The sequence below is a fragment of the Chelon labrosus genome (genome assembly GCF_963514085.1).
Source record: "Chelon labrosus genome assembly, chromosome: 12".
In the NCBI taxonomy this organism is placed as follows: Eukaryota; Metazoa; Chordata; class Actinopteri; order Mugiliformes; family Mugilidae; genus Chelon; species Chelon labrosus.
In genome coordinates this window covers 4,468,547-4,490,215 of record NC_140345.1, presented here as the reverse complement: position 1 = coordinate 4,490,215, position 21,669 = coordinate 4,468,547, and the positions used below count along the sequence as shown (strand labels likewise).

The following is a 21,669-nucleotide window of genomic DNA, read 5'->3' as shown; positions in this document are numbered from 1 at the left end:
CATTTAGAAAAGAAAAGATCTCACCTCTTCAATGGAACTGTTTGACCTTTTTCTTTGACTTCAAGCTTGTAAATATGACGATTGATCCCACTAAATCAAATGATCATTGGACATTATATTAACCTTGTATTAATCTTTGATATCCAGTTATTCTACATTAAAGATAGAATAACTTCCATTTTCATGAGGTCTGTAGAAAAGCCAGCTTCCTCAGAAGGGAGGTTACACTTTGAAGAAGTGTTTAAGAAGTGACTAAAAAATGAGGAACTCACAGAGAAACCAATGAGAGAGAGAGAATGAGATGTTATGGACTTGTTATCAGAAACGTATTTCACCAGGACCACCCTTTTTTCTCACCTTGAAGCTGCTGTAGACGTTCAGTTCTCTCAGAAATAATGTTCAAGGAAGAATCTTTGACTTTGTTGCAGACATAAAATAGACTGATAGTAGCTCTGGGATGTTTCCATTATTTTAGAATCCAGACTGATAATCTGATAACTGGACACTTGGAGATATGCCATCAAATAAAGGTTTTGTTGAACTGATCAGTGCAGCTGTCACTAGTTTTAGTCTTTGATCATTTGTAGTTTTAATTTAGATTTTCTAGTTATTTACTTTGTCCTACTTTGAAAAGTGGTTTAGGTATTAAATTAGTCACTTTATCTAATCATTCATTATCATATTGGCCTACATTCTGAATAAAGTTTGTATTTCATTTAACATTTAAAGGAACTCTTTCATCGATTCTCTCTGTTTTCTATATTAAATATCTTTACATGTTGAAGTCTTTCCTTACTAAATAACCCAGTAATTACAAAGGACATCATCATAACAGACCATTTTCTGACTTTTGTAGATTAACTGTAGATTGATCAAAGATGATGGTAAATGTTTGCATCCCTAAATCTGTTTATAATTGTCAAAAGAAGACATTTGCTTTCACTCATGGTCGACACTTTAATGTCTAATAATACCAACGTTTTAGTCTTTGATGTACTTTGTCTCTGAAATGTAGTCGAATACTTGATGTTATGAGTATTGTTGAGAACTATTTTAGTTTAGAAACAACTATGATGGTTTCAGCCCCTAAAACTCTAAGAATGTGTTGTTTCTTTAGGTGCTGGACTGTTAGTTGAACATAAACAAGGAAGTAATTATAAAAGACACTTTTCATAAAGGATTATTTTTGATCATTTTGTAGATTAATTGATAATGATTTCTATTGTTCACATCCTTAATGTGTTCCTAATAGTTGGAAGAGGTTTTTCCTGTCTCTCATGGCAGACACTTTGCTGTTTTATAATAAGCACATTCAGACACTAATCTATTTTGACCTCAAGTAATCCAAGGTCATCCTCAAAGTCTGTAGTAACCTGAAGTCCTGGGTGAGCCTTCTCCCTACCTTCTCTGTAGTGTTTGTTTCAACCATTCTCACACAGTGTAAATAACCTGCTCCAAGTCTTATTTGTGGTGATGAGACAAGTTGACACTAGATGTCAGTGAGTTCACATGTATGTTATCACTGAGCAGAAGCTGATTGTTCTCAACAAATGTGGTTCAAGAAATCCTCCAGAGAAGATGATTTACTATCATCCCACAAAGTTATATTAAGGGATACTTGTTTAAAAAGTAGAGTTTTGTAGAGACATTAAAGAATAAAAACAGGAAGTCATATGCTGGAGGCAGTCGTGACAAACATTTGATTCAGTTCATTTCAGTGTTGTATTTTAAATACACGTGTTTCATGTTTCTAACAGACTCAGCAGCAACAGCCTCCAAAACACAGAGGAAAGAGAATATCTCACCTCCTCCCTGTTTGACCTTTTTCTTTTACTTCAGGATTGATAAATATGATGTTTTGTCCAAATAAATCAAAGAATCATTGGATATTATTTTAAAGTTGTGTTAATCTTTGATATTCATTAAGGATATAATAACTTACATATTCATGACTAAAACGTACAAATATGCTAATGAGAGTGTGAGAATGGGATATACTGTGTTACCAAATGTGGCTGAAATTGTAGTCATTAGTCTTTCATGGACTTTGTCTCTTTGTTACAGTGGCCGAGAGAGCTCAATGAACTGCAATTTTAGAAAACACGTGCAAATAGACTCACAACACCAGCACCACAGAAACGCCCTGCAAATAGAGAAATGCCCTGCAAGTACAAAAACGCGATGCAGATACAGAAACGCGATGCAAGTAAAGAAACGTGCCGCAAACTCAAAAACTCACACAACTGAAATGATTCCAGAGGACCCTACGTTGTTTGCTCAAAACCATGGATTGCTCAAAACAAACCCATCTGCTAACAGCCGGCAAACGCGGTGGCCTCGCTACTTGCTCCTGGTATGATGCTACTACCACCTCACATTACCTGAGGTAAGTTAACCTAAGCTATAGCACACTCTATATGATAATTTGTTTCATTGAAATAATACTACAGAAATTCGTTTCACGTTTTTTAAAGAAAATGGTATTGTCGTAACTTGTGTTCAATTTAAACTGTTGTATAGCTTTGGCTAGTTCTCTACAGCAGAAAAACATTTATTACATGTCTAAAAATACGTAGTTAATCAAAATTGTGAAACTAAATTTAGATCTTTACTTTAGTTGAGCAGAGTAGTTGGATCACTTGATTATACTTTTATTAAGTGGTTTGTTACATTCGATGGTTGCTATTTATTCCTACTATAAACTAGTTATTGATAATGGTTTATTTACATAACTGCTCCTATTAAAGATACAAAATATTTATGATTTTGACTCTACATCTGCAGGGGAATTAAACAACTGTCAGCTACGTTAACACTTTATTATCTCAGATATGAAGGAAGGGTGCATTTATGTTTATTACAAGATGATTCTCTCTTTCAGTAACTGGTTCCACTCATACCCACTGTTACGTGACAGGCAGGGTCAGGGGGCAGAACTGTTTGTACGTGTGTTTTTTCCCTCCTGTTCTCCTCTTCCCCTCCTCCTTCTCACTCCTCTCAGGTTAACTCAACCCAATTAGAGTATACACCTGTGGCTCACACCTGGCCAATCACCCCAGGTTCCGTATAAAAGGACCATGCCTGCACTGACGTGGACTGCTATTCTATGCCTACCTGCATTGTTGGTTTCGTGTTCTGTGCAATACTTTGTGTGGTAAACTTTGTAGTTAAACACTAGGTTTGTGGAGTGAGTAAGTGAGATTAGGTAAGTTTGGAGTACTCCATACATTTTTCTCATTCATGTAGTACTTCCTTGTATATACACACTAGGTTTTAGGGTTGGTGCCACTTTTGTATTTATTTTTGTTAAGCTCCATTTTAGAGATAAGAGAGAGGTTTTTGTTTGTATTTTGTTTCAGTTGTAGCCTCAGTATAGGCCTAGTTTTGTTGTATGTTTTTATGATTATTTGGCACAACTGCACCATCTCACTCTCCTCCACAATTGTGTTTTTGTATTAGTAGTGTTGCTATAAAGCATTTTTCTTTTCTTCACCACACAAACTCTGGCATCATTTATTTTGATTGTTGTGTTTATGTGTCCTTGCCTGTAAAACATCTAAGGAGTCGTAACACCCACCTGTGATGCCTCCTCCACGTCTGCCACACTGTCTGTACCAGTAGACAGCTGGTATTACATCATCTTAATTATATTTGGCCTCACAGCAAGAAGGTCCCGGGTTCGAATCCATGGGCCAACTGGGCCTTTCTTCATCATCCTCTGAGGTGACAGTGACCAGCCAAATCGAGTTGGTCATCATGATGAAGGAGGACATGCACCCACTTCCACCTTTGCTCTTCCTCATTCCTCTAACCCCACCCTTAAGCCCACTGAGACTTGTACAAAAACCTTGATTCACTACCGGTTTACTTTTACATTTTATAGTCTGAAATACAGTAACCATTTTGTGTATAATGTCTTGTATTTAAGTTCTATTACAGTCAGAAGTTATATTTCAAAAAATTCCCTATTTTCATTTCAAAGTAATCAAATAACACAAAGTCGTTGTAAATGCAGTTGTAATTTATTCCAATGCAAAACTCATTGAGCAACACTGTTGCATCTAATTCTCAATAGCTCCTCAAATGTTTTATCATTGAGTCTGCACCGTTCTGGTCTGAATATCTTTCCTGCAACACTAAAGATTCTCTCAACAGGTGCAGAGGAAGCTGGTATGGCAAGATATTTACAAATGACCTTTTAGGCCTGCTATTATTTTCCATGTTGCTGTTATTACAGGTGTTAAATCTATAAACGTTTGTAATCTGAAGTTGTAAGGGACTTCTGAAACTTAAAAAGTCCGGTGTTGACCATCAAATTGTGTAGAAAAGAAGCTTTCAAACAAATGTCCACCTCAAATTGTTTGGCAACCATTTTAAATACTTGGTTAAAGCAAAGCATTCTGGGATATTTAGTCACATTCCATTGTGTTCCACAAAATTACAATTCCAATAAATCAAACTTAATTTTGTGTTCTGTGACTAGAGCTTTTAACATTCATTGCTGGGGGGAAAACATTTCCTGTTAATGTAATCTGTACAAGTAGTTCAAACTAATATCATTTATAGAATATGTAATGAAATCATATCTGACATATATTGTAAAGCTTCATTGTTAAACACTTCACTTATGTATATGAATTTCTTTGAATTTGTATTGAATTGCAATTCTGCTTCCTTTAATTCAAATTCGAATTGTAATTCTAGATCCTGTTTTTGACATCAATTCAAATTCAATTCAAATTCAAGAATTGAATTGGAATTTAGGAGTCATTCTCAATTCAATTCTGAATTGTGCACAAGCCTGCTGTCTGTACCCGGCTGGCCTTAGGCAGATGGGTCCCTCCATATGAGCTGGGTTCTGCTCAAGGTTTCTTCCTGTTAAAAGGGAGTTTTTCCTTGCCACCGTCGCCTTCAGGCTTGCTCTGGGGGTTTCAGGCCGGGTTTTGACAATTTGTATTGTTATTGACGCTATATAAATAAAATTGAATTGAATTGAATTGATCGACACTGTGATATCTTTAGGTGAATCTGAAAAATGGGGAGCATGAATTGCATTATATTAGTATATACTGGGTATACATCTGTGATCTAAAGATTTGAATACTTGAAGTTGGCTTCAAGCTGGCCAGAGAGTCTGACCAGCTTGTTGAGTCACTGCCTGTCCTTCTCTGAACTCCCACTGCTCCAGCAGACCACTGCATACAGGATGGCAGAAGCCACCACAGAGTCATAAAAAGTCCTGAGCAGTGTTCTGCACACTCCAAAGGACCTCAGTGGTCTAAGCAGGTGGAGATGAATTTGGCCCTTCTTGTACAGGGCGTTTGTGTTGTGTGTCCAGTCCAGTTTGTTGTTGATGTGAACACACAGGTACTTGTATTATTTGTATTTAAAATGGTCAAAATGGACCAAAACCTCAAACACTGCCGAGAAGTAGTTATTAACTCCTCGGAGGATCAGGGTTTGAGCAAACGATGTCCATCGCTTTTTAGGGTCCTCTGGAAACATTTCCGCTGTGTGAATTTGCAGCCATTTCTGTATTTGCAGCGCGTTTCTGTGTTTGCAGCGCGTTTCTATATTTACTGGTGTTGTAAGTCTATTTGCGTGTGTTTTCTAAAGTTGCAGTTCGTTGAGCTCTCTCGGCCTCCGTACTTTGTGGCTTATTGTTGAAATTCAACTGTTCATCAAATTAATTAGTAATTTAACAATATTTGATTCCTTAATCTGTTTTTAATTTTTGAAAGAAGCTGTTTGCCATCACTCATGTCAGACGCTGTAATGTTTCCTAGCTGAATGAAGCAAATCACCTCAAAGACTGCGATAATCTTCTCTAATCTTCAATTCAGTTAATGAAGCTGAAACTATCAGATGAAAGTTTCTTTTGTTGTGATGAGACAAGTTAACACGAGATGACAGTGTGTTCATTCTTATGGTTCACTGAGCAGGAGACTGTTGTTAAAGATTTGTTACTATCATACCTCCAACTAATATCAAGGGAAGCATTATCAACACTAAACATGTTGGTATTATTGAACAGTAACACTCTACATATTGTCGTGTCTTTTTGTTTCTTTAACTTTCTGTTTAGCTCTTACATTGATTTAATGAAGTACATGGTGCTGTACTCAGGTCAGCTTCACCAGAGGGTTTACTGGTCATCATTCTGCTTTAAATATGTGCTTGACATGAAGATATTCACTTTAACAGTGTGTAAGTGATTATTCTTCATAAATGCTTGTTTCTTTTCCTATTTTACTGAGGGTGATGTGTTTAGCAAGATTGTGCTCAGTGCTGCCATCTGGAGTCTTGTAGACAGCAGTGCAGCAGATTTTCTCTTTATGATTGCCTTCTATTATTTTTATTCACTAACAGACAGCAAATGTAAAGGTTAAGATGGAGCACAGATACTTTGTGGTTTCATTTTATTTTATTACCATGAAGAACAAATATAGAAATAAAAGCAGATTTACAATCACACTGATTCAAAGTGAAAGACAAAAACAAGAAATATTCATGTTGAATTAAGTCAATACATCATGGAGTTATGTAGCCTTCAGTTCATAAAGAAGAGCAACATCAATACAAAGTGTTAATGTGACCCTACTGTAGAGACTGGAGATGTTCAAGTCTTAAAGTGAGGATGGAGATCATTTACACTTCACTAAAAGTAAAACCACAGCCACCTCAGATATTACTAGAAAAATAAATCAGTAAATCTGTGATGAAGTTAAAACCAGAGGAGAGTACTTCTTTAAATTACACTGAAGAGCTGCTCATAGTTGATGCTCAACCCTCCTGTAGAAAACTGACTCCTAGACACTCAGCAGCTATTTAAGACATTACAGGAAAGATCAAACTGACAGAAAGAGGAACTTTTGACTCCATATAATCAATGCAGAAATACAAGAAATCATTCAGTAAAGCTTCTGATCATTATTCTCATTTAGATCTTTGGGTAATGACGCCGTACTCTGAAGACTCTGTGACGTTTCTACGATCCAGTGACATGTAAGTTCTGTCCTCTTCATTCGGCTTCACGTTCCTCTGGGTTTTGCTGGGATAAAACAAAACAGATGTCAATGGTTTGTTCTGAAAACATCAGCAGAGTTTTCATACTGAATCAACAACCATGTTAAATCATACCAAAGGAACACTATGCAGATCATAAAGAAGACACTGGAAATGAAAAATCCACGAGCAAGAGCCCAAGGAAGAACTCCACTGTAATGTCCAACGTCACAGTGCAGCTCAAAATCTGCCAAGAGAAATCAGAGAATGTGAACAAAAACCAGATCAAAACCCAAGAATAAAAGTATTCACTCTGCACTGATTTGATGCTCACCAAGCTGCCGCCTGGCAGATCCCAGAGAGTTGAAGCTGTGACAGAGCAAGGTGGAAAGACTCCTCTCAGACAGTGATGAAGCTCCTCAGGCCTGTGTCATTTAGAGACTCACTGCTGATTAAAAACTCTCCAGATTGATTGACAGGTCTCCCATCCAAATACCAGTGTAAAGCAGGAGAAGGGTTTCCCACAGTCTCACAGGAACAGGTGACCTGACTTTCAGTTTTGGTGCAGTGAGATGAGGCCAGGATCTGTGGAGGAACTGCAATGGACATGTTTTAAATGTGTGACTGTAGACACATATGATGCAGTGTGTTTCAATACAAAATATATGTCATGTTTATTTCTGAAAAAATAAAGCTTTTATTTTTTGATACTTACACTGAACATCTATTTGTCTGTTGGTGGATCGTCCAACTCCAAGATCATTCTCAGCCTTGCAGAAAAAAGGACTGCTGACTTTAGAGGCTTCAATGTTTAAAATGTGTCCAGTCCCAATCAAAGTCTCCTGGTCTCTGTCAGCTCTGTACCAGGTGTAGCTCCTTACTGCTGGGTTGGCAGTACTACTGCAGGTCAGAGTCACATTTCTGTCCTCTGGTACTGGACCAGAGGGACTGATGGACACTGTGATGTCTTTAGGTGAATCTGATAAATGGGGAGCAAGAGGTGCGTATTACTGGTATATACTGTGTGTTACATTGTCATCAGGTCTAAAATCTGGTATGTAACAATCAAATAACAGTAATACTGTCATGGTTCTGAGATTTGAGCATTTCCTGTAACCCTGTTTGGTTTTCTTTGTGTTTCCTGTTTTTATTTTACATATTTCTTCCTTGGTGTTTCTTGTCTTATCTTACTTTGTTTCCCCTCCCTTTGATCATTTTGTGCTCCTCCCTCATTTGTTTAACCTGTATCTCGTCATTCCTCCGACCATGTCTATAAATAGCCCTGCCATTCCCTTTGTTCTCTTTCGAGCCATCCGCTATGTTACCTCTGTTCTGCTCTGCTGTGTTACCCTGTTTGTCTTAGACTCATGCTTCCCCATGTTCCTTAGGTTTTGTCTTGGTTTTGGTTCTTACTTGTTTTTTTTGTTTTTTTTTGTTGCATTACCCTGCCTCTCAGCAGAAGCGCCTTTGTTATCATTCATAAGTTTTCATTAAATTTGTTTTGTTATCTACTATCTACTCCTGCCTCATCCCTGTGTCCTGCATTTGGGTCCAACGTCAACAGAAACCGTGACAGAATGACTCAACCATCATGAGCCCAGCAGTCACAGTTTTTTTATGTTAATACCCAGGAAAAAAGGCAAGTGGTTTTGGCCTGTTTGGACCAAATGTTGGATTTTAAGCCATGGCTCATGCCAGAGTTTGGGCCTCTTTTTGGAGGCACTCGGCTTGCAATAAAATACACCGTCAGGGAGGCACAGCCCTCATGGACAAAATAATGGCAGGCCCTATAGCCGGCAGTCTGTGGAACGCTGGCCTGCCTACCACATGCCAGTGGTTCTCTGGCCTAGTGGAGACCAACCTGCTAATTCCCAGCAAAATGTCTCAATATCTGTCTTTCCTGATCTCCCAATATCCCCGTCTTGCGATTTCCGACCATCCTCGTGTTCCGGTCTGGTGACTTCCTTTGTGTTTGCACGTCTGAGACCATCCCCATGTTCCAGACAGCTCCTGAGTTGGTAGTTGATTTAAGTCCAGTGCCATGGACGTTTGCTTCCCTACCCATGCCTGCACTCTGGTTGTTCAACGCCCGGCCCACGCCTGCACCACGGATCCATTCTGCTGGTGCCTCCAGGGCTCCGGGATCAGAGACTCCATCCCGTGTGTCCGGGACTACTGTGTGCGTTGTCTCAGTTCCTGTTCCAGAGGAGGAGTTGGATCCTTTTCCTGTTTCGAGCGCCATCTCTGGTCCTATTCCTGTTTCTGAGGACGCCTCTGATCTTATTCTTGCTCCAGTTCCTCTTCCAGGGGACCTTCTCTGATGTTGTTTCTGTTTCTGAGAACAGCTCTGTTCCTGGTGCTGTTATTGTTTTCGAACGACAGCTCTAAACCTGTTCCTGTTGCCGAGGTCGTCTCTGAACCTGTTTTTGAGGTACTCTCTGATCCTGTTTGATCTGGTCTGGTTTCCGATGCCCCTTTTGCTCCTTCTGCTCCTTCTGCTCCTTCAGCTCCTCCAGCTCCTGGGTTGTCTGATGGCTATTCACCACCTTCACCTTCTTCACTTCCTGCAACTCCTGAGTTGTCCGACGTCTCTCCCGAGCATCCTCTCCTGTCTGCCTGGCCTCCCAGTCGCCCTCCTGAGCATCTTCTCTTGTCTGCCTGACCTCCAGGTCGCCCACCCAAGTGGCTTCTCCTCTCCGCGCGGTCTCCAGGTTGCCTTTTTGGTCAACCTCGCGAGCGGGCTCAACTCTCTGCCCATCCTCCCAGTTGCCCACCTAAACTCTGACTCTCTGGATTATTTTCTACTCCTTGTTTTCAGTTTGAGCCCTGCCATTCCCTTTGTTCTCTGTCAAGTCATCTGATATGTTACCCGATTTGTATTAGGAACATGACGAAGCGCAAGTCTTGGTTTTGATCTTTGTTTTGGTTCGTTTCATTTTTTGGATTTGTGTTCTTAGATTATGCTGTCTCTCAACAGTAGCGCCTTTTTTAATCATTCAAGTTTTCAATAACTTTGTTTTGTTTCCTACTCCTGCCTAATCCCTGTGTCCTGCAATTGGGTTCTATTGGATGTTTCATTTAACTTAAAACATTGTTCTTCCAGTTAGAATATGTGAAACAGATACATGTGGAATTTAATGCATACACTGAACATCTATTTGTGTGTCTGTGGATCGTCCAACTCCAAGATCATTCTCAGCCTTGCAGAAAAAAGGACTGCTGACTTTAGATGCTTCAATGTTTAAAATGTGTCCAGTCCCAATCAAAGTCTCCTGGTCTCTGTCAGCTCTGTACCAGGTGTAGCTCCTTACTGCTGGGTTGGCAGTACTACTGCAGGTCAGAGTCACAGTTCTGTTCTCTGGTACTGGACCAGAGGGACTGATGGACACTGTGGTGTCTTTAGGTGAATCTGAAAAATAAGTAATAAATGTCATTATGGGTGCAACCGTTTAATGTAAATTATGATAGGGCCTATTTGTAATAGAAATGAATAAACAAATAAACAAATAAATATTATACCACTGACAAGTCATTTAACAGCCTACATTAATGGGCTACAGTTATTCTATTTTTAGCAGGAATGTGTTTTTCTTGAATTTTGGAGGAATACACAAAGTAATCTTGGTAGTGTTATGTATGGCTACTAGGGATGTGCGATATTTCATCGTTTACAATATATCGTCAAAAACATTCCTGACGGTAAGCATATGTCATCCCACGATAAAAACGATAAATTCCCATAGATATATGTGCGCGACACACTCGCAGCCCAACAAATTAAATATTTGTATTTTTGCTTACCACTCCGGCCGGTCCTACGAGAAACTAGTGCTTGCAAAATGTTCCTAGGAATTTTTTGAATCTGCACAAACCGACATTGGAGTATTAGATGCGTTATTTCGGCTGCAGTCTGAAGGGAAACAGTGCATCCCGAATACGCGACACTTGGCATGAAGGGGTTAAAAAGTCTGATGGAGCAGCAAATTACAGCATGCAAGGTTTGCAAACAAATAGTGCATAAAAAGGACAGTAACACCGCTAATTTGTTCCACCACCTCAAACACAAGCACAAACCAGAATATGAAGAAAGCCAGAAAATGAGCAAAGGATGCAGAAGCAGCGTCGACTTCATCCAAAGAGTCCGGCAAAAAAACAACTCAGATAAAACTTGCCGAAGAAAGATTAGGCCGAATTGGTGTTTATTTATCGTCATTTTTATCTATATCGTCTATCTCTGATGGCTACACATTTTAGAGCACAAAAGTTTGTCAGTTCTTGAAGGATCATCAGTGAAACAGTGTGGTGGATACAGGAGACACTGCAGTCTGGAGGAGACAGTTCAGTTCAGAGACTGAAATTCATCTCCATCTACATGGAGGTAGTTTGTTCCCAAAGACACAGATTCAACCTAGGGCTGCACCTAACCATAGTTTGTACTGAGTTCATATATTGATCAAACATTCCCATTACCATTTTCTAGGCTCAGACGCCATCTTTCTATAACCTGTTTATTCAAAGTGACAGAGAGGATTCAATTTAAACTGGTTTAAATCTAAATGATTATTAGTTAAAGTGCTACTGATGAGATTTAATGTTAGAAATGAACTCACATGAAACAGTAAGTGCTGAAGTTTTACTGCTGCTTGATTGATTGCTGCCATCTTGTTTCCTGTAGACAGCAGTGCAGGAGATTTCTCGTCCATGATGGAGGTGAGAAGCAGTGAAGGTCAGAACAGAGGTCTGGACTTTAGTTTTGTCCTGATTCTCCTGCAGTGTCTCCTGACTGTCACCCAGTCTGGGGCTCCATGTCAGAGTTGGAGGATGAGACAGACAGGGAGCTGGAGCAGAGCATGTCAGACTCACTGAGGTTCCCTCCTCCACCTCCAGTGTGGACGGAGTCAGAGTGGGTGAGGGAGGATCAGCTGGTAGGAAGGAACAGTTGGACCAGTCAATAGATAATCATTGATTATTCATTTGTAGTAAATCTACAGCTGAATGAAACTAAATGATGGGAACTTTAAAAGACAAAACATAACAATAGATATCAACATTTACCTTTAGCCACAATCTTGATTACGTCATCAATGAAGTTCCATTTCAAGGGATTCTCACATTCCAGTCTGAAGTAATATGTGTCATCAGAAACCATGTTATTCAGGGTTGTGGTGCAGTCTCTGTCTGTCAGTACTCCCATCAATTCTCCATTTCTTCTAGTTTTACTATCAAACATAACTTCATCATTACTTTTCTTTCTCCATACTGCTTTACATGTCTGATCTAAATGTTTGTTATATGAGCTCTCTATATCAAAGGAGCAGGGGATGGTCACACAGGATCCTCTCAGAACCTCTATAGTCGGTGGCATATTGAATCTCCACTGTCCACACTGGACACCTGAAACACAAACACACAGTTTAGAAAGAAGAAAAGGAAACAGTAGTTCTCAGCAGCAGTCTAGTGGTAATGACTGATACTCACTCTCCACAAAGTCATTACTGTTACCATGGTTTCAGTTATTTTAGATCTTCACATAATAAATCATTGATTTATTTTGTAGTTTACAGCAAATCTCACTTTGAAGGATGTTTTCTCAGACATTGAGACAATGAGCATGAATGCTTGAACTTAGCAAAAGAGTATTGTGGTCATTTGAAATAATCTTCCAAAGCAGGTGTTAATGGACTTGAACTCACCCTGCAGCAAACAGCCAATGAGAAGGAAAGTCAGAGCTCCAGCCATCTTTGTTTGTCAGGAGAAAGTCTAGTTTAAAGGAGTCTGGAGTTTACACACGAAACACGTTTGGTTCATTTCTTCTATTAAGCTGTTAAAAGACATTTAAGAAATTCTTCTCTATATATTTGGTTATTTTTATGTAAAAATATTAACAAAAAAAATCTTTATTTCTATTAAGACAAAAAGTGAAAAACAACGAATTAAAGTTTGATTTTAAAACAGATCTGAATTTCTTTTAGGTATCAGATCAAATACAATTAATTCATTAATTTGTGCTAATTTAAAAGACTTGACAGAGAATGTAAGTCTCTGAGGTGATGATAGTTCATTAAAAGGTCAATGTTGCTGTCTAATCTCACTACAGAGATAAATGTTCAGCTCTCCAAAATGATATTCATTGAAAAAGACTCCCCACTTTTATTCAGCAATGTCCAGAAGATGAAAAGACAGTAGAGAATAAAAACAGGAAGTTCTATGCTGGAAGCAGTCATGACAAACATTTGATATAATTCCTTGTTCCACATTCCATGTGTTTCATGTTCCTAATAGACTCAGCAGCAACAGTCTCCAAAACACAGAGTACTGTTAACAGTGTCACATTTAGAAAAGAAAAGATCTCACCTCTTCAATGGAACTGTTTGACCTTTTTCTTTGACTTCAAGCTTGTAAATATGACGATTGATCCCACTAAATCAAATGATCATTGGACATTATATTAACCTTGTATTAATCTTTGATATCCAGTTATTCTACATTAAAGATAGAATAACTTCCATTTTCATGAGGTCTGTAGAAAAGCCAGCTTCCTCAGAAGGGAGGTTACACTTTGAAGAAGTGTTTAAGAAGTGACTAAAAAATGAGGAACTGACAGAGAAACCAATGAGAGAGAGAGAATGAGATGTTATGGACTTGTTATCAGAAACGTATTTCACCAGGACCACCCTTTTTTCTCACTTTGAAGCTGCTGTAGACATTCAGTTCTCTCAGAAATGATGTTCGAGGAAGAATCTTTGACTTTGTTGCAGACATTAAATAGACTGATAGTAGCTCTGGGATGTTTCCATTATTTTAGAATCCAGACTGATGATCTGATAACTGGACACTTGGAGATATGCCATCAAATAAAGGTTTTGTTGAACTGATCAGTGCAGCTGTCACTAGTTTTAGTCTTTGATCATTTGTAGTTTTAATTTAGATTTTCTAGTTATTTACTTTGTCCTACTTTGAAAAGTGGTTTAGGTATTAAATTAGTCACTTTATCTAATCATTCATTATCATATTGGCCTACATTCTGAATAAAGTTTGTATTTCATTTAACATTTAAAGGAACTCTTACATCGATTCTCTCTGTTTTCTATACTAAATATCTTTACATGTTGAAGTCTTTTCTTATAAAATAACCCAGTAATTACAAAGGACATCATCATAACAGACCATTTTCTGACTTTTGTAGATTAACTGTAGATTGATCAAAGATGATGATAAATGTTTGCATCCCTAAATCTGTTTATAATTGTCAAAAGAAGACATTTGCTTTCACTCATGGTCGACACTTTAATGTCTAATAATACCAACATTTTAGTCTTTGATGGACTTTGTTTCTGAAATGTAGTCGAATACTTGATGTTATGAGTATTGTTGAGAACTATTTTAGTTTAGAAACAACTATGATGGTTTCAGCCCCTAAAACTCTAAGAATGTGTTGTTTCTTTAGGTGCTGGACTGTTAGTTGAACATAAACAAGGAAGTAATTATAAAAGACACTTTTCATAAAGGATTATTTTTGATCATTTTGTAGATGAATTGATAATGATTGCTACTGTTCACATCCTTAATGTGTTCCTAATAGTTGGAAGAGGTTTTTCCTGTCTCTCATGGCAGACACTTTGCTGTTTTATAATAAGCACATTCAGACACTAATCTATTTTGACCTCAAGTAATCCAAGGTCATCCTCAAAGTCTGTAGTAACCTGAAGTCCTGGGTGAGCCTTCTCCCTACCTTCTCTGTAGTGTTTGTTTCAACCATTCTCACACAGTGTAAATAACCTGCTCCAAGTCTTATTTGTGGTGATGAGACAAGTTGACACTAGATGTCAGTGGGTTCACATGTATGTTATAACTGAGCAGGAGCTGATTGTTCTCAACAAATGGGGTTCAAGAAATCCTCCAGAGAAGATGATTTACTATCATCCCACAAAGTTATATTCAGGGATACTTGTTTAAAAAGTAGAGTTTTGTCCAGTAAATCAAAGAATCATTGGATATTACTTTAAAGTTGTGTTAATCTTTGATATACTATTCATTAAGTATATCATAACTTACATATTCATGACTAAAATGTACAAATATGCTAATGAGTGTGTGAGAATGAAATATACTGTACTTGTTACCAAATGTGGCTGAAATTGTAGTAATTAGTCTTTCATGGACTTTGTCTCTGTGTGGCTTATTGTTGAAATTAAACTATTCATCAAATTAATTAATAATTTAACAATATTTACCTCCTTATCTGTTTTTGATTTTTGAAAGACGCTGTTTGCCATCACTCATGTCAGACGCTGTAATGTTTCCTAGCTAAATGAAACAAATCAAAGGTCATCCTCAAAGACTGCAACAATATGAAGTCTTTGGTCTCCTCCATCGTCCCTAACCCTAACCCAGACAGAAAATGTAAAGGTTAAGATGGAGCACAGATACTTTGTGGTTTCATTTTATTTTATTACCATGAAGAACAAATGTAGAAAAAAAAGCAGATATACAATCACACTGATTGAAAGTGAAAGAGACAAAAACAAGGAATATTCATGCTGAATTAAGTCCATACATCATAGAGTTATGTAGCCTTCAGTTCATAAAGAAGAGCAACATCAATACAAAGTGTTAATGTGACCCTACTGTAGAGACAGGAGATGTTCTAGAAAGATAAATCAGTAAATCTGTGATGAAGTTAAAACCAGAGGAGAGTACTTCTTTAAATTACACTGAAGAGCTGCTCATAGTTGATGCTCAACCCCCCTGTAGAAAACTGACTCCTAGACACTCAGTAGCTATTTAAGACATTACAGGAAAGATCAAACTGACAGAAAGAGGAACTTTTGACTCCATGTAATCAATGCAGAAATACAAGAAATCATTCAGTAAAGCTTCTGATCATTATTCTCATTTAGGTCTTTGGGTAATGACGCCGTACTCTGAAGACTCTGTGACGTTTCTACGATCCAGTGACATGTAAGTTCTGTCCTCTTCATTGGGCTTCACGTTCCTCTGGGTTTTGCTGGGATAAAACAAAAAAGATGTCAATGGTTTGTTCTGAAAACATCAGCAGAGTTTTCATATTGAATCAACAAAACATACCAAAGGAACACTATGCAGATTGTAAAGAAGACACTGGAAATGAAAAATCCACCAGCAAGAGCCCAAGGAAGAACTCCACTGTAATGTCCAATGTCACAATGCAGCTCAAATCCTGCCAAGAGAAATCAGAGAATGTGAACAAAAAACAGATCAAAACCTAAGAATAAAAGTATTCAATCTGCACTGATTTGATGCTCACCAAAATGCTGCCTGGCAGATCCCAGAGAGTTGAAACTGTGACAGAGCAAGGTGGAAAGACTCCTCTCCTTTAGTTGATTGATAGTGATGAAGCTCCTCAGGCCTGTGTCATATAAAGACTCACTGCTGATTAAAAACTCTCCAGATTGATTGACAGGTCTCCCATCCAAATACCAGTGCAAAGTAGGATAAGGGTTTCCCACAGTCTCACAGGAACAGGTGACCTGACTTTCAGTTTTGGTGCAGTGAGATGAGGCCAGGATCTGTGGACGAACTGCAGTGAACATGTTTTAAATGTGTGACTGTAGACACATACGATGCAATGCGTTTCAATACATAATACAGTATTGCAGGAAAGGGCAGTACATTTTTTTTTTTTTTTTAACATTTTAATATTTTACTGCGGAAATAATTAAAATAATAAACTATAGCATTTTCTATCCTAAAAAACTTAAAAAGTTAAAAATTATCAAAACACATTAAAAGAAAAAAATAGTACTGGTAGACAATGACTGGCGAGTTACAATGGAGAGCGCGTGTCATGGTTGGTTGTGTTAGAGCTTGATTGAACGCTGAATTCCACGGCGTATATGGATTTGTTATTTTAATTATCTTTGCAGTAAAATTATTACGTATGTATGTTTAAGAGTGTAGAAAGTATTTATGAGTATGGGAAAGGTTAATAAGAGTGCGGGAAGGGTTCATAAAGGTTTAAAATACACTTACAACAGTATAATTAATTAAATAAATACATGTAAAACAGTACAAATAATAAAATAAATATGTGGTCGCTACTTCGCGGATTCTCACTGTTCACGGGGGGAGTCTGGAACGTAAACCCCGCGATAAACGAGGGAACACTGTATATGTCATGTTTATTTCTGAAAAAATAAAGCTTTCATTTTTTGATACATACACTGAACATCTATTTGTGTGTCTGTGGATCGTCCAACTCCAAGATCATTCTCAGCCTTGCAGAAAAAAGGACTGCTGACTTTAGAGGCTTCAATGTTTAAAATGTGTCCAGTCCCAATGAAAGTCTCCTGGTCTCTGTCAGCTCTGTACCAGGTGTAGTTCCTTACTGCTGGGTTGGCAGTACTACTGCAGGTCAGAGTCACATATCTATTCTCTGGAACTGGACCAGAGGGACTGATGGACACTGTGATGTCTTTAGGTGAAACTGGACAATGAGAAGTAAGAGGTGCATAGTATTAGTATATACTGTGTGTTACATTGTCATGAGGTCTAATCTCTGTGTTGTAACAAATAGGGAATGGTGACACCAATTGTTATATTGTGGCTGAATTAAAATATTGTTTTTCCATAAAAAATATGTGAAACAGTTGAGTGTAAAATATATTTCATACACTGAACATCTATTTGTGCGTCTGTGGATTGTCCAACTCCAAGATCATTCTCAGCCTTGCAGAAAAAAGGACTGCTGACTTTAGAGGCTTCAATGTTTAAAATGTGTCCAGTCCCAATCAAAGTCTCCTGGTCTCTGTCAGCTCTGTACCAGGTGTAGCTCCTTACTGCTGGGTTGGCAGTACTACTGCAGGTCAGAGTCACATTTCTGTTCTCTGGTACTGGACCAGAGGGACTGATGTACACTGTGGTGTCTTTAGGTGAATCTGAAAAATGAGGAACAAGAACTGCATATTATATACAGGATCTAAAGATTTGAATACTATGGAAGTTGCTTTCTATAAAGAATATGTAAAACAGATAAGTATGAAATTTAATGCATACACTGAACATCTATTTGTGTGTCTGTGGATCGTCCAACTCCAAGATCATTCTCAGCCTTGCAGAAAAAAGGACTGCTGAATTTAGAGGCTTCAATGTTTAAAATGTGTCCAGTCCCAATCAAAGTCTCCTGGTCTCTGTCAGCTCTGTACCAGGTGTAGCTCCTTACTGCTGGGTTGGCATTACTACTGCAAGACAGAGTCACAATTCTGTTCTCTGGTACTGGACCAGAGGGACTGATGGACACTGTGATGTCTTTAGGTGAATCTGAAAAAAAAGTAATAAATGTTATTATGGTTGCAATGATTTAATGTAAATTATGACATTTGTAATAGGAAAAAAACACTGGAGTCTGGAGGACACAGTTCAGTTCAGAGACTGAAATTCATCTCCATCTACATGGAGGTAGTTTGTTCCCAAAGACACAGATTCAACCTAGGGCTGCACCTAACCATAGTTTGTACTGAGCTCATATATTGATCAAACATTCCCATTACCATTTTCTAGGCTCAGACGCCATCTTTCTATAACCTGTTTATTCAAAGTGACAAAGAGGATTAAATTTAAACTGGTTTAAAACTAAATGATTATTAGTTAAAGTGCTACTGATGAGATTTAATGTTAGAAATGAACTCACATGAAACAGTAAGTGCTGAAGTTTTACTGCTGCTTGATTGATTGCTGCCATCTTGTTTCCTGTATACAGCAGTGCAGGAGATGTTCTGTCCATGATGGAGGTGAGAAGCAGTGAAGGTCAGAACAGAGGTCTGGACTTTAGTTTTGTCCTGATTCTCCTGCAGTGTCTCCTGACTGTCACCCAGTCTGGGGCTCCATGTCAGAGTTGGAGGATGAGACAGACAGGGAGCTGGAGCAGAGCACGTCAGACTCACTGAGGTTCCCTCCTCCACCTCCAGTGTGGACGGAGTCAGAGTGGGTGAAGGAGGATCAGCTGGTAGGAAGGAACAGTTGGACCAGTCAATAGATAATCAGGCATTTAAGACTGATGTGTTACACATCTGTAAGTGGATGATACTGAATAATTGGGAATTAAAAAATAAAAATCAACATAGCTTTCAAAAATTAATATAAAAGTTTACCATTGGCAAAAATCTTTATTGGGGCCATTCTGAAGCTGTATTTCAACTTATTCTCACATTCAAGTGTGAAGTAATATGTGTCATCAGAAACCATGTTATTCAGGGTTGTGGTGCAGTCTCTGTCTGTCAGTACTCCCATCAATTTTCCATTTCTTCTAGTTTTACTATCAAACACAACTTCATCATTACTTTTCCTTCTCCATACTGCTTTACATGTCTGATCTAAATAGTTGTTGTATGTGCTCTCTGTGTCAAAGGAGCAGGGGATGGTAACACAGGATTCTCTCAGAACCTCTATAGTCGGAGGCATATTGACTCTCCAGTGTCCACACTGGACACCTGAAACACAAACACACAGTTTAGAAAGAAGAAAAGGAAACAGTAGTTCTCAGCAGCAGTCTAGTGGTAATGAGTTGTAGCCTGGTGGAAAACAAAAAAAAAGGGATAATATCAATTAGATCTTCCCTTATATAGTTGCTGACTATAAATTTATGTGTTAAAATGTATATCTGGTAAATGTGCAAATAAGTTAAAATGAAGTTTTAACAATATTTCGTAACTAAGACTGCAAAAGAAAGAAAAAATGCAGATTGCTCCTTTATTTTGTTGGCTTTGCACCTGATTGGTTGTTGTGGGTGTCAATTAGTGCCACCTGTGGTGATTGGTGAGAGGTGGGGAAGTGACGAGAAGAGGGGAAGGAGCGAGGTGGAACCCGGAAAAAAAAAAAAAGAAGAAAGAAACAAAAGAGAGTAGCGGGTTGTGGCGAGAGATTGGAGAGAGAAACTACGGGAACAAAACACAGAGACGGCTGAGCACTGAAGCGGGTTATCGCTAGTGATGGCGAGATGAAGCCTCATGAGGCATCGAACCACTTCAGCCAACTGGTTCGAGAAAGGGTTCATCTCTCGAAGCTTCATGTGCACATGAAACCACCTACTGGCCAAGTGTATAATCACAGGCAGCTGTAGCTCTTAACCACATAATGTGTGATGCATTGATTTTTTGTGTCTGTAATTAGTGATGGGCAATCGAGGCTTTGTTGAAGCCTCGACACGTGATTCAAAAAAAGGTTCATTACTCGAAGCTTCAGTGACATTGTGCTCTATTTTTTTGCATCTAGTGGACAATAAAATGTAGTGCAATGGAGACGTGTCTTACTGGTTCATGCTTGTGTGGGACTTGATTTGCCATGCACATTCCTATTCGACTACGTTATATGGATATGTGGTTTAAAGTTTATTATAAGAAAATGATATGCATATAACAATAAAATAAATAATAAAAAATGAACCAATGGGAATCGATCCCTTGCTTCAATAACGAAAGAGCGGTGATTTCACAGTGTACCACTAATCCCGTTAGTGGCACTCAGTTGTCGTTGGACCATTTTGATTACGTCACTACTACACTCTGTGGACCGTCGCTAATTTGCACTAATGTTTATGTTTCAGCGCTTACATCAACTATTTTCTTTTGCTCTTGGTATCATGGTTTAGTAGTGTGACTATATATAGTCAGAAGTGCGTGTATAGTTTTCGGCTATAGGTTTATATTAGATATATATAACTATATCTTATCTGTATCTCTCTCTCTCCCTGTCTAATATAACGCTATTTAGGACTATCTATGTAACTATGTCTATCTATCAGTACAGTGTTATCGAACTATGTAACTAATTTATCTATTTCTCTCTGAATCTCTAATTACGATCTATCTCCACAAAATACGCAACTAACTCCAACTACAGCAACAAACCAACCTACTCTGCAAAGAAACATTCAAATGAGCACCACCAAATAGGGATAGTGTATCCGGGATACCCCTGAACACACTCGATCCGCCAAGTGATTCACATGACAAACCGAACCCCTCAGGTGATTCGTTTGCTGCTGAAGCGTTCGAAGCACAATATATATTGTGTGTGTAACTTTTCCCAAAATGGTAGTATCATATGATATGGCAGGTTGTGTGTTTTTCCGTCACTTTAGGCAAATGGCATGGGCTTAAACAGGCAGAGGAAAGTGAAAGTGCTTGTGGAACTAGGCTTCGGACGTCATTAGTTTTGGCCCCTCCCCTAAATGAAGCAAGCCTCGATACGCGCTTCGCAGAAACCCCGCCTCCATTACTCGACACACGCTTCGAAGCCTCGACACGTCTCGTAACATCACTAGTTATCGCAAGGACATTGTTTTGCATTAGCTTCACCAGTTGGAGTACGTTGTTTCTTCAGGACTCGAGTAAGGCTCTGCGTGCGCCACGAGTATCGGCTAAGTACGCCAGGAGGGCTCGGTTTCCGCTGGTCGTTTGGATTCATCAGTTGGACAAAACGGGAAACATTAACTGTGCTTAACTCCGTGGAGACCGGGAGTTACGGCCGCAACGCACCGGAGCAGTAAACAGGCCTGCAACTGGTATTGCGTGTGTGTGTGCGTGCGTGTGTGTGTGGGCCCATGTGTGTTTATACTGTTTAGCAGTGATGGGCAGTAGCGTCGCTACTTGTAGCGCGCTACTAGCTTAACTTCTTTTGTCAGTAGCT

At 38.7% G+C, this 21,669-nt stretch overlaps 1 pseudogene across 1 annotated transcript; it reads right to left on the bottom strand.

Annotated features, from left to right (window-relative positions):
- Window positions 1-6,895: 6,895 nt before the first annotated feature.
- Window positions 6,896-20,520, bottom strand: LOC311497502 (sialic acid-binding Ig-like lectin 13; annotated as a pseudogene). The gene is made up of 6 exons: window positions 20,481-20,520; window positions 19,134-19,472; window positions 18,674-18,985; window positions 12,061-12,399; window positions 11,616-11,927; window positions 6,896-7,601 (listed from the first exon to the last, which is right to left on the bottom strand). The product of its transcript is annotated as a sialic acid-binding Ig-like lectin 13 (transcript).
- Window positions 20,521-21,669: the final 1,149 nt, after the last annotated feature.